The sequence below is a fragment of the Nelusetta ayraudi genome, unplaced genomic scaffold, assembly GCF_046127955.1.
Source record: "Nelusetta ayraudi isolate G7.1 ecotype Tasmania unplaced genomic scaffold, CSIRO-AGI_Nayr_v1 ptg000094l, whole genome shotgun sequence".
NCBI classification, from domain to species: Eukaryota; Metazoa; Chordata; class Actinopteri; order Tetraodontiformes; family Monacanthidae; genus Nelusetta; species Nelusetta ayraudi.
In genome coordinates this window covers 1409112-1422054 of record NW_027466144.1, presented here as the reverse complement: position 1 = coordinate 1422054, position 12943 = coordinate 1409112, and the positions used below count along the sequence as shown (strand labels likewise).

Sequence of the window (12943 nt, the reverse complement as noted above, 5' to 3'; positions counted from 1 at the left end):
TGCACAGAGACTGTGTGAAAGTGCTCAGCCTCTTTGTGTTTGCAGAGCAAGTAATTGGAGGGAATACATTCTTTTTGCTATTTTTTAAGCAAAAAAAAAAGACGATATTCCAGCGTGCACACAGGAGCAGACAGGCTGCTTGTACTGAAATGAGGCAAGTGACCCTTAAAAATTAAAATTGTTTCTCTAGATGTCCACACATACGACCTGATGCTGTGCAGATACTAAGTGTGCAGTGAAACACCAGCACGAAGGTTTAAAAGGTTTTGTGATTAACGGCAGAGGGAAACCAGTGAGCTTGATAATAGCTGTATGAGTGACAACAGCCACGCAGGCGCTATTACCCTGTTCACGGCGCTACATGTACAAGCAGTGCATAGAGTTTGGCAGCTTGCAGCGAATGGAACAGGTTATTATTTTGCCAAATGCTCCACAGCCACAATCAAATCAGATTAGTTTTTTGGTTTCCTTTCAATAAAATCCACTTTACAAAACAGCCCGGCACCCCAGAAAGGTTCTGCACTGCTGCCACTGGTCTGTACCGAGATAGGAGCACAACTGCGGCGCCGTGATAGGAATCTGAATAAATCGGGCGGAAACCGCAAAGACCGGTGAGAGATTAGATCCAGGTAGGGGAAAAGCAGATAACACAAATTGATACCAACGCATGAGGCGTTTTTGGGAAATTACACCGACGCGTGAACGTTAACCGAAACTCATTGGGTGGCAAATAAACAAGCAAGCAGCCGCTATACCAATAAAAGGATGCACCTACTGCCCCAATCCACAACAGCAGACTTGCGGCAGAGTAAAAAAAAACAAGATAAAGACGTCGAGCTGGACGTCTGAGGGGAGAAAAAGGAAAGACCGACCTCCTCTAATGTGCCGCCATTACGAGCCAAATCGTAGTGAACGCCGGTACCCCAGCGGTAAATGTCAAGGGCAGCGGCAAAGTCAGAGGGATGTGCCTATATACAGTAAGAGAGGCCATTTGTCACTGTTCCCCATCCCATTACAGAGGCTCAAAATAGTAGCAGCATGCAGCTAAGGAAGGGAGAGACAAGGGGGAGAGAAATATCCTCCATCACCTCTTACTGCGGAGATAATCTCAGCAAAGCCCCTGTGCCGCTCTTCTCACATCCCCTTCTGCATCTTGTTGGCATCGCCAGGAGATGTTGCCGGATGCGGCCAGCTTACCTGATTTAAATCAACGCTGAGAAGAAAAGAGCTGAGCTTTAGTGAGTGCTATTCGTTCAAACAGTGTGACCATAAGGGCCCTTCTGGACATGTGCATAATATAGAACGTGTAACATGTAACGTGACACGTGCATGTGTGTAGAGACACACACAGGGAGGCTGGTCTGTGGATTTTCATGAACAATAGAGGTTGGCAGGCCAACATCTCCGGTCGTGTTCCTGCGAGTGAGCAGCGCAGCAGACCTGACCTCACAATTGATAACAATGCGAGGAATGAAGACAAGAAAAACATTTCGTATCCGAACAAATTACCGTTTTGCACCTCGTGAATTAATTCTGGAAAATGACAGATTTGACATCATGAACTGATGACAAGATTATATACAGGTGGTTTTCTTACGTGTTTACATTGTCATACCAATAGAATCTGAGACGTGAACGTGTGAATGATCAAACGGAGAGGAATCGCAAGTCCTGTTGGGAATAGGACAGAAGAGAAACTATACGAGTTCTACCATGTGGGAGGAAACTTCATGATGTTTCGGCAGCTCAGGAGGTGAAACTCAACATGCTGGTGATTCACACATGCCTGAAAAGTCCCCCTATCGAGGCGGGACGCGAGATCATGAGCAACCAAAGCCATCTAAGCCGGGTTGATAGACGGCGGAGCTGCAGGCGCCGCAGCCTGCCGGGTCTCAGAGCTGAGCTCTCAGTATCCTGGCAGATTAGAACGCAGCTACAGGCCTGAACGGCTGAGGACGCTACTTAGGAGCAGGCTTCAACATGCAGACTTTCAGCAGTGGAGAGACACACATGTACGGAGCACGGGGCTAAAGTCGATCTCGAGCACTCTGAGATTTTAGAAGATGAGGACAGGTTGAGTCTTAATTGAGTCACGGCTTTCTCAGAAAGTCGGAGTTCCAGTGCTGAACTTCTTTGGTTGTCACAGTTTTAAGAACGAGCATTAGACTTGGATCAGGAGACACTCAGGGTGTTCCGTCACAGCTGAGTCTCCACCCAGACAAACCTAATGAAACTGCATAAACGTACAGTCTCCCTGGCCACATATTTTCCCAATTCAAGAATTAAGTTTCACACGATCGCAATAGACAATAATCACGTTTGGATTCCTCGACATGGTCAATTTGGTGCGACACCGAATCATTTCATCACGGCACAAGTTTCACTACGTACAGGTGTAACCCGACACCACCGTTCCACTCAGACAACCTTCTCAATATCCTGCGCTGACCTGTAATTGTCTTCCCTCCTCCGGATTCCCCACACTGACATCAATCCGGCCCTCCAGCCCACGGAGCACACTGGATGGTTCCATTAGCATGCCTCCGGAGGAACCAGGCCAAGCAATAACGTTGCTCATTCTGCTCGAGTCAGCCAGGTAAAGAGAGCCGCTGAGAATCCAGCCGCCGCCGCTGCCAAGAACCACTCTGGCAGCCCAATTCAATTGTGCAAGGTGTGAACAAATGAAACGTGGCCACGCACAGATAAGAGCGCGCGGCAGGTGTTACACTTTTAATATGTTCTCGCCGAGTTACTGCTGCACTCCTGAGAAGAATTCATCGTAGGTAAAGAAGAGAAGTCAGCTTTGCAGCTCCATGACTTGTCAGCAAACCAGTCGGTCGAGACAGAAGAGCCTCGGAGTCGTGAATGAATTGACAGTGGGTTTTTTTTGTTCTTTTTTTTTTAAAGAAGAAGAATGAGGCAGACTGGGAGATGGGGACCAGGTAAGCTGTCCTGTGCTTCCCTTTAGCCAGTGGCACAGAAAGCCGAGGCTTTAAGCAGCAGCTGAATTAGCGCTGCGCTCGTGAATAATGCAGAGGTGGGTTGTCAGTTTGGCCGGGCGGGGGGTGGTGGTGGAGTGGTGGTGGTGGGGGGGGTTTGCGTTTCCGCTGAGAACAGCAGGTGCCTTCTCATCACCGTGACACGAGGAGAGGCTGGGACACGGCTGCAAGTTTGCTCAGCACGGGGGGATAAATAAGGAACGCCAGCGTGTAGACAAGTGTCGAACGTATCGGATGTTTCTAAACGCGGGTGGGGATTCACCTTCAGACTTGAAGGGCTGACTGAAGTTCACAGCTCGCAAAAAAAACACCAAAAACAAGAAGAGGCCTGAGAGCTACGACTGGAGGTGGAAATGAGGGGCAAATTGTTCTGCTGGTGTGGAGACGAGTGTGAAATAACAGCGGTGACGACAGAAAAGCTTGTTAAAGCGAGACAACTGTGGGGATTTTTTTTTTTTCTTCACAGAAAAAAGCTACACATGACACTTTGGAACCTTCAATATTCTTGTGTTTTTTAAACTCCCATGTTGGCACAAAAAAAACATAGAGAACACTGACAGAGATGTAACCTTATTAGTAAGGACACCTGTTGTGTTTTTTAATCATGGGTGATCATCCCTCAACCCCCCCCCCCCCCCCCGTCTCTTTTCTTATGTAGAGATAATAAAAGAAATTGGTTGCCAGGAGATGATGAAACAATGACTTATCACCAAAGAGAAGTCAAGACACTCCTCTCAGATACTGAAGTATTTATACAACATTTTTTTTACAAAACTTTCTTGACTTTTCTGGCCTCCAGTAAAGATTTTATGATCACTTCAAGCAGGCAGAAAAGCGAAATCGAAAATGCCACGTCGGCTGTGCTGACTCAGAGCACCTTCTGCAGGATGAGTTTCTTAGCGTTTTTGTGGCGACGTCAGAATTCATTCAGGCTGGGGAACGCGAGCGTATCGGCAGGTTGGGAAGACAGTTGTGCCCCTCTACCCCCCCCCACTTAAAACTTCATTTTCATTTCACGTCAAATAAAAACTGAGGTGCAAAAGGTCCTTCGGAAGCCACAACACCTGAAGCGTCATGCGAATTAGCAGTTGTAGTAGCACAAAGGTGAAGCGCATTGATATTCCTGCTTTAAGGGAGGAGGGTGGGGTTAACTTTTAATCACCCTTGAAATTCTCTTTGATATGTGCGAGCGACGAGAGCGGGAGAGAGGAGACCAAAGAATGGCGGCTTTCAGCAGTCCTGCCGCTGTGTGACGATGCCTGTTGTAGATAGCCGCTCCTTCTAATTACCTAAACTTCAGCCGTGATTTCCCTTTGAAGGCAGCTGCCTCACAGGCACGATCAGACTGTGACCGTAGGCGAAATCGCTCTCAAATTCACTACACACGCGCTGGAGGTCCGCTGGGTGAAATGCTGCTGGAGATCCAGTGATAATTTGTCATTTCTATGGTAATCGTGCGGCCCAAGTTTTTTGAAATCGAGTCCTTTGAAGTTGAATTTAGGAAGGGGGTCGCGCCATCCCCGTCAACACAGTTTTGTAGTAGTCAAACTGTTCCAGGCGGCAACACAGCCAGGAAAAAAAATCATCATAACAAGGTGGAAAACGAGTGTAAAACAACGCCGACTTTCTTTTCTTTTGCATCATTGAAGGTTTTTCCTCGCCGTACCTTTGACTCAGCATGTAAAATAGAGCTCTAGACAAATAAAAATAGGTTAAAATGAGATATCAATTGCTTTGTTCCGCCCTGTCAGGTATCGTTATGCAAAACTTGGCGAGAAACTACAATGAGCAGGGTGCGGGGCCGATTCCTCAACAGCTGTTCTGACTCCATTGCCTCAGTTCCTCCTTCATGTTTCAAAAGCACTTTGTGGATGTCCAACCAAGTCTTGTCACACTCAAATCTCCAGGAAGTCCAGTCACGCCTCACGTTAAAGCTGTGGGGAGGTCTAATTTTACATGTATCAACTGTCAAAGCGACTGCTGATGCTAATCCAGCGCCAGTCACCTGGGTGTGAAAGGTCGGTCGGCAGGGCTTTCATTATCTCATCAACACCATACAATGGCCCCCTTCCTCACTGTTCTCAATGGAGCTCATCGTACGTCTATATTAATCTTCGGCACATCAACAGAGTGACTCCGGCCTCACACCAGCTCCTTTCGCTGTTGCCATGGAAACGTAAAGGCCAGCGACTACGTGGGGGAAGGGAGTTGGTCGGGGGCTGGTAGCTTAAAGCAATAGGGGGAGGATGGTGGCGGCTCCAACACCCAGGAGGGGCATCAAGTGGAGAGGCATTTGCGTTGGCGCTGCACACGCGTCAAGTGCAACATCATCCCCGCAGAGTTGTGTCGTTGGGGAGCGGGCAACGAGAGAATCCAGCTCAGGGTGCAAAAAATGCCAATGTCCCATCGCACGCCATCAAGAACGTCACCCCTGCTTTGCGCTCCTTCCCTTCCCGAGCGTCTCAGAGTTAAGCATCACATTTTTCATCAAGGATTTGTCGTCTTGACAAAGCCCCGACAGATGTGAGCACCTGCTCAAGAGGTGGTGGGGGGCAGGGAGGGTTACTAATCTGAAAGAACTGGACGGGAAAGATGGGGTCGGCTTACAAGGCTGTTACATTTAAAATGAAGGCATATAAAAAGAAGTCATGCTTATATTATTCCAATGGGTGGGAAACAAAATATCTCCTTAATTAATCACAGAACCACCTGCAGCTGTTTGTCTTGGCTCCGCCCCTCATTCGTTGGTACAACCCCGAGAAGCTCGTCAGTCAAACTGTAATCCATTTAGGCAGCGAGCTGGTTAATGAGAGACGTCGGTAATTACGGCACATGTTGCTCCTCAGAGATTTTCACATCGCTTTCCCAAAGAGCACAAAGAGCACTCAGATCTGAGGAACAGCTTCCTCTTCACTCTATGTGCAAGTTAAAATATACAGAATGAGACGTCAACCAGGCGCTCTGCACAGCACCCCTGCAGTCTGGAGAGGTTTGTTGTTGCATTCGTGTTCCGTGGATGACGCGTTTCCAATGCAATATTTATTTTTGCTGTTGAGATCGATATTAATCAGCCTGCCAACTGAGCAATGACAACCAAAATGATGAAAAACAGAGAGGGATGACAAACACACTCCTACCAGTCTGTCTCACAATTTTAAATTCAGGAAAATTTTCTCCTCCGGTCTTACAGTAATGTTATGGTTGTTTTTTTTTTGAGAAACAACATACCCTTTCTAGCTGCAGGGGGGGGGAAGTGAACAATACTGGCCGTCTTGATCGAATGATAAATACTGCAGATGTTTTTTGTTCTGCACCAGCAGCGACAACAAAACTCCACCACACTCAGTCTTTTTTGACAAGCTCCCATCTTTTTTGTCACTAAACAGCTCCTTCGCTGACATACCACATGACGACTCTGCGCCTCATGCACTAAGGCGTGGGCTGTTGAAGGAGGAAGTCGGCGGGTACGAGATGCACGGATCTGATTCTGGGGGGAGCTTATCCAGTTTTTGAGCCGAGTAAAGACAATACTTTGCAATGATGCATTAACACTGTAATAGAAACTCATTTTATAATGATTTGTTAAGGTGGTAAAAAGATTAGACCAGCGAGCATATATTTACTGCATTGCACTTGGTGGTTTGTTTGTCAAACAACGTCACCCTTGTCACCTCTGCCTCCTCAGGACACCTTAACAAAACCAAAAATGGACATGTTCCGTCCTAATGTGCCCATTAAAAACAACCTATCTTGCTGTGCATTTCCTGTCGCAGATTTGGAAACCTCAGGAAAGTGATGAGGCAGCAATTGTAAATTTGTTGAGCTGGACTGTGTTTTACAATCTCCATTTTCATTTTGCAGTGCTATAAATCAAAGCGGCCAGAAACCAAAACTTGGAGACATGACACTGATCACTGCAAATAATTGTAATTCAACATTCTTCTTGTATTGTCAAAGGAAACTTTGCAGTGAATAAGCACTTCAGAGCATTGTATGAATGCACTGCCATCTCCCCAAAATGTTCCTTTCTGTCTTCAGGTGTGCATACAAAAAAATCCAGAAAAGATGGTTAAATAAATCAGCAGTCCACTTGAAAAGCAGCCCAGTGAGCCCAGTAGCTCCTGCGTCGGCCCAGGCAGATGTTTCCATAGAAGGTGACCAGATTGCGTCACCTTGTTCAGGTTCTGTGCACTTTGAACAGCAGCAGACTGATGCAGCCTCTGAGAAGAAAGTTCCGGTCCGCCACGAGGTCCAGTGCTCTACTTTCTTAATGAAGGGAGCGGAGCCGAGTCTGTGGGTGGCAGAGTGTTCCTGATACACTCGCAAAAAGCTGCGTGCGGGCTTGTTAATGAGGGCTCTGGAAATGAGGAGAAGGAATTTAAATTGAGTCTCTACTGAGACACAAGGTCAGCGGGGGCTCTAAACAGAAGGGGTCAGTGAGGTGAGCGAGCAGGCAAACAGGGGAGATGGAAATACATCCAGTCACACTAATACGTTTGGATGACGAAGAAAGGTTACGCGCTAATCGTCTCCCTCCCGCTCTCTTGCGAAAGTTGGCAAGGCTGTTACGTCTGGCGCAGGCGAGCAAAGTTCAGACTCTCCCTCAGCACCGCTATGAGACCCGCGAAAGTTTGCACATCTTAAGTTATTTTACTGAAATTCAGGCACGCGCGCGCGCGCGCACACACAGACACACACAAAAAAAAGTTTTCAGTGTTAGTTTATTGCCGACCACGCAGGCCTTTCACTTCACAAGGTTAGATTCACAATGCACCAAGTGTGAAAGCATTAATTTATCTGTATTATTAGCCCCGGAGAGCTGAAGTTTGAAGGAACAGTCAGAAAAAAAACTGGCTCAGGATTGGCGCCAAGGTAAAAATAAAATTTGTCAAGGCCGAGTCAAGAGAGGTTTTGTGAAATTTTTGGCTATCGTTGTGCGTCTGTTGAGAGATGGATGCAATGGTCGTGCTGACTCAAGGTTTTTTGTTTCAAGTCCCTCTTTTTGAAGATGGGCTGAAGGTTTCACATACGGCTAACAATTCAAAAGCAAAAAGGCAAAACTTCTGTTTGGCTGCTTGACCTGCACAGAAGTTGCCACTCAAATCTCAACAACTGAAGAGGTGGATTTTCAGGTCAAGGCAATTCTACGGAATGCAGTGAATTTTTTATATTATATAAAAAAAAAAGACTCATACTAGTAACTGGGTGGGGTTATTAGGGGCCAACTCCTTCAGCCTAGAGCATCCAACCTCATGCTATATATAAAACAGTCCAGTGCGGACAGATGTCCCATGGGAGACAGGGCCAGTAGTTTTATAGGTCAGCAACAAATCTGAGTGAAGTGATGTGTTCTGTTGAAGGACTTCTGGAGATTTATGCTGCAGCTTGTCAACATGTAACTGCCGGTCATGTCCTGGTCTTTTACCTGCCTCGTGCCTTCAGGGTTCAACTGTCCCAACACAAGGAAGGATCCTGCTTTTCATATCCCGGTAGTAAGTAGTTTTAGGAGACTATAAAACTTTTTTTTGACAAGAAGCTACGGGAAAAACCTTTCACTCTTATTTGGATTTATGAAAAACACACACACACTCACATATTTATATATTTTTCACACTGTTGTCAGAAATATTTCAAAGTATCAGAAGCATTCCAATAGTTAGAGACACTGAGAAGTAAAATAACGTGACCCTCTGGGCCCTCTGGTCCTGAAGGTCTTTGGGCTCACAGTCGAAGCATAGTCGATCAACCTTCAGCTATCTATAGACGCAAATAAGCAGCACTAATCCTCACCGTGGATGAATAACCAGACTCAGAAACAAACAAAATGAAATGCTACCAAGTGAAGAGGTAGCATTTCATAAGCCCTTATTATTCTCCAGACAACCAGTGGACCAGAAGAGTTCACACGCATCTACCCGTTACCTACATACATTTTCACAAGTGAGTTACTTTTTTGACAATTGTGTTCCCTCAGGTTCTAGTCTCACTTCAACCCCAAGTCAAGAAACTAGAAGAAGAACTAGAAGCCTTTCACCAATTAAAGCCTCTGGCCACATGAGTGGCCAGCCATGGCTGCTGAGGCCACATCATTACTTGGTTATGAAAGTGAAGAAGGTCACAGCTCACCTCATGCCATGGCTGTCAAAATGACTTGCAGCAGGATCAGAGACAGAATTAGTCGATCTAGTGATGCCAGAAGGGTTCGACATGTGAGCACATTTGACTGCCTCTCAGAGTGGAGACATTGAAATCAGCTCTGCCTCTCCAGTGTTTGTGCTCTCGGTGCCTCCGTTGAGGAGTAATTTAGGACAACACAGACATTTAGGTTTCTGGCTCAGACCAGAAAAGACCTGCACTAAATCGAGTCAGAGTGACGGCGTTCACTTTTGATACGGAAGCATCAGTTCTGTCTGTTACGTGGAGGGAACAAAAGGCCCTCCGGCATCTAAGGCCGCGCTGCGTCTGCTTGTCTCCCTGAACAGAGCAGAACGGCAGCATTCAGGAACTGGGCGGAGCAGCGACCCTCAGAGACAGGAGAGACGTGCGCACACTGTCCGTGATCTTTTGACCATTCATCATTTTTATATAAATACGTCCCTCTAGCTTTAAACACGTCATATTTGGCTGGATGTTTGTCTCTGTGTGGCCCTGCAATGGACCTGCAACTAACCCCCAACAACTCTCTTTCACTATGAAAACTATGACACTGGTTTCCCTCCCACAATACATTTCCCCTCCTTTCCAAATTATTTTCGGTGAATATTCCTCCATTTCCCGCAGTGCAAAGACCGGCGCAGAGTGTCTCCGGCGTTATCGGGTGAGGCCTGGCAGCCGCTCCGCACTCTTCTCACTCAACTGTGTTGCAAGTCTACGGCATTTCTGATAAGAGTTTTCCAGTTTGCCTGCATTACCACGTCCCTCGCCGGCTGTTACGGCGGCCTGTATTACTCTTCAGGGGCATTGTGTCTGCCCTCCCGGCGGTTCCACCGTTATCTGGGCCCAGCCAGGCTGTGGCAGGAGGGCTATAAATGAGCGCAGAAATGTGATAGCTCATGCGCGTGTGCGTGTGTGTGCAGCCATACTCCAACTTTTTTTTAACTCATGAATAAAACATGACGGCCATTTATGCATGAAATACACCTGGGCCCGTCCGATCCTCGTGCATTCGGCTCCCCATCTGTGTTCGTCACTGCCCTCGTCCTCGTTTCCCCTCAGCACGCGACAAGTTTAGACGTTTTTTGTTTTTTTTTGTCATTTATGTCCCATTTATTTCACTCTCGCACTCTCTCAGCTACTCGGCCTTCGCTTTGCCCCACGCGCTCATCCACGGATAAAGAGTTTTCCTTTGGCGTGACCCGTTCCCACCTTTAATAAACGCTCTCCCACTTTTCATAGCTGTTAATGTGATAAGTGGTGGTGGTGGTGATAGTGGGGGTTGGGGGGGGACATCGTCTCACTTAGCAATCAGACTCTGGACAATTAAACCCCTATCTTAGAATAGAACCTATCTGGAGGACTTATAGTGCTAATTATGTGCAGCCATTTGTTCCAGTGTCTAATAGTCTCTCACAGTGAGCTATTCTTATCAGAGCAATTGGTGTTTTCATTGTGAAGTGATTCGGATTTTTCAATCAGGCCTTTTAGCACGACGGCAACCAGCAGTGCAGCAGGAGTTTCCATCAGCTCGGCAGAACGAGATGACTTAAACAATAGCAGCAAATGATGAAGGTTGGGTTATGTTGACAATATGTTTCCATAGAAGTCACAGCTAGTCTATAGAGTGCAATGCATATGTTTTGCCTTGTGAAATCAGCCTCAAGGAGGGCTAAACCTGTGCAATGGCATCATCAATCAGGGAGCTTTCACAGAAGAGAAATATTAATAAATAGTAGTTTCATGCTTTGGTCACCGTTTTAACAATTTTCTATTGAGGACTTCAACACTAGTGACTGCACAAGTCAGGGCACAACAATCACAGGAAGTTTGGTCAGTTTGGCTTTCAAACATCAGGATTTATTTATTTGTTTCTTTCTCTTTGGGACAATGGACAAACTATGGATTGAAATGCTGTCGTCAGAAGTCCTCCCACTCCCCTAAAAAAAAAGAGAAAAAACCAAAAAAACAACGACAAAGGAATTCTCCCTGAACTCTCCCAGATTTGGCCTGGCAGCAGGTATAAGCTCCCGCTTACATCGACCTGCCTGATCTGGGTTTAATCCAGCCTCCCTTTCAGCATGAGAAATGAGGAACATTGCGGCTTTGGAGGAGCTGGATAAACATAAGGAGCGGAGACCACAGAGAGCAGAGATCAGTCAAACGTCAGCGGCGTGACAGGCAGGTCAGCCGGATCTCATATTGGAGTGATGACTGCTTCCCCCCCTGCATCGATACCAACTTTCAAGTCCTGGAAACCCTCAAAAACTACTCCAGACAGCTGTTTATCGCTGTATTTGGACTCACAAAACGTCTTTTAAAATAACAGCCAGGGGCCACTCGTCTTTCTCCACATTTATTTATTTTTTGTTATTTTGTACAGTATCATACTTGACGGCGTTGAGTGACTAAGTGTGCGATCACAACCCAGTGGGAGGCAACTCTCCGCTGACATGCTGCAGACCAACTTGATCACTCTTTCATGTTGTGAGCTTTGGCGATTTCGATTGCTCTTGAAAAAGTGGCAGCATGTTGTGAATGCAGACAGGCCCCCGAGAAGACAACTTGGAGGATGGAGACTTTGATTTAGAGTCTCAAAGGTCATCGGAAGAAGAATAAAAGACGTCTGTTGTGATATCTATTTTATTTCAAACGTTTCTTTGGCTTTTTTAAACAATAATGTCAATAGTCAGTAGCTGTTTATTTTCAGACTCTATATAAATCTCTACAAAAACTTATTTCTGCATATTTTGAGAACAGAACAAGTACAAAAGGAAACCGCACTGTCCAATATTTTTTCTCTCTCCGTGGGACAAGTTTGGTTTGCTCGACAAGATTAGATCATAGCACAGCTATGCGGAATCGATTTCACAGTGTATCAGAGTAGTATCCCCCTCAAGAACCTGGATAGGTGGGTGGGTGTGTGGGCGCTGGTAGTTACTGTGCCGACACCCCTCAGTTTATCACATTTGTCCAGGAAACATCGTTAATGGTGTGAAAGGCACGCTGGGGGTCTCAAGGGAAAGCAGGCAGGTGTCTTGACGCACAAGACAAGCAGCAGCAGCCGTCGTCGTCCTCTGCACACTTTATAGTGTTGACAGATGTGGAAGGAGTGAAGATCTGTCATGAAACACTGCGGTGCTCACAGCTCAGGCTGCGCCGGCTATAAATATTTCAGGGTGGGGGGGAGAGAAAGAAATAACAATCAGCGCTGTTTATTCTTCCCAGAATTATCCATAAGTATGACTGACTTGTTTTGAAGGGAGCGGTTGTTTTGACAGATTCCTCTGGGGAGGGGAGGGAGGGTGACACCGACTGCTCCCTGTCTGTGTGCGACGTGCACTCTGACGGCGCGGCTGCCACTCGTGCGAAATGATTCTGTCAGGCCACAGCAGGGCGGAGGCATCGGCGTGGCTGCATCTACATATTCTTTGCTCAGTTTGTCCGTGAATTTCAGGCGGCAGGGGCCAGAATCAGCATTAGTCAAAAAGCCTCAGACAACTTGTGAGTGAGAATTTGAGGACTATTAACCGAAAAAAAAAAAAAAAAAAACGAAATCACTCCTTAAAACAAAAAACAATAATGATTCGATATAGCCATAAAGCAAACTACTGCACGTCTGACAAGGGTAAAATGATTGGAGGGTGGGCGGAGCGTCTTGACTGGGTTGCACAGATGGCGAGGCAGAATATGTCCCACCTCATTTACCACAATACAGTAGCCACTCCTGCTGGGATTAACTCTTCAAAGTGTTTCTTCATGAGCAGAAGGTCTGACTTGTGCCGATGCAA

General features: G+C 46.5%; 2 protein-coding genes across 8 annotated transcripts in view; one reads left to right on the top strand and one right to left on the bottom strand.

Annotated features, from left to right (window-relative positions):
- rbis (ribosomal biogenesis factor) overlaps nucleotides 1-12943 on the top strand; it is a 123322-nt gene that overhangs the window by 84871 nt on the left and 25508 nt on the right. Inside the window, exon 5 of one of the 2 annotated variants that reach the window (XM_076047722.1) lies at nucleotides 1384-1393. The exons of the other annotated variant lie outside the window; for it this stretch is intronic. The gene's annotated coding sequence lies outside the window, so the exon portion shown is untranslated. Of the gene's footprint in view, nucleotides 1-1383; nucleotides 1394-12943 lie in introns of those variants that run through there. 2 annotated transcript variants of the gene reach the window in all.
- The window catches only part of ralyl (RALY RNA binding protein like), a 96815-nt gene that overhangs the window by 73702 nt on the left and 10170 nt on the right, over nucleotides 1-12943 (bottom strand). The window lies entirely within an intron of this gene.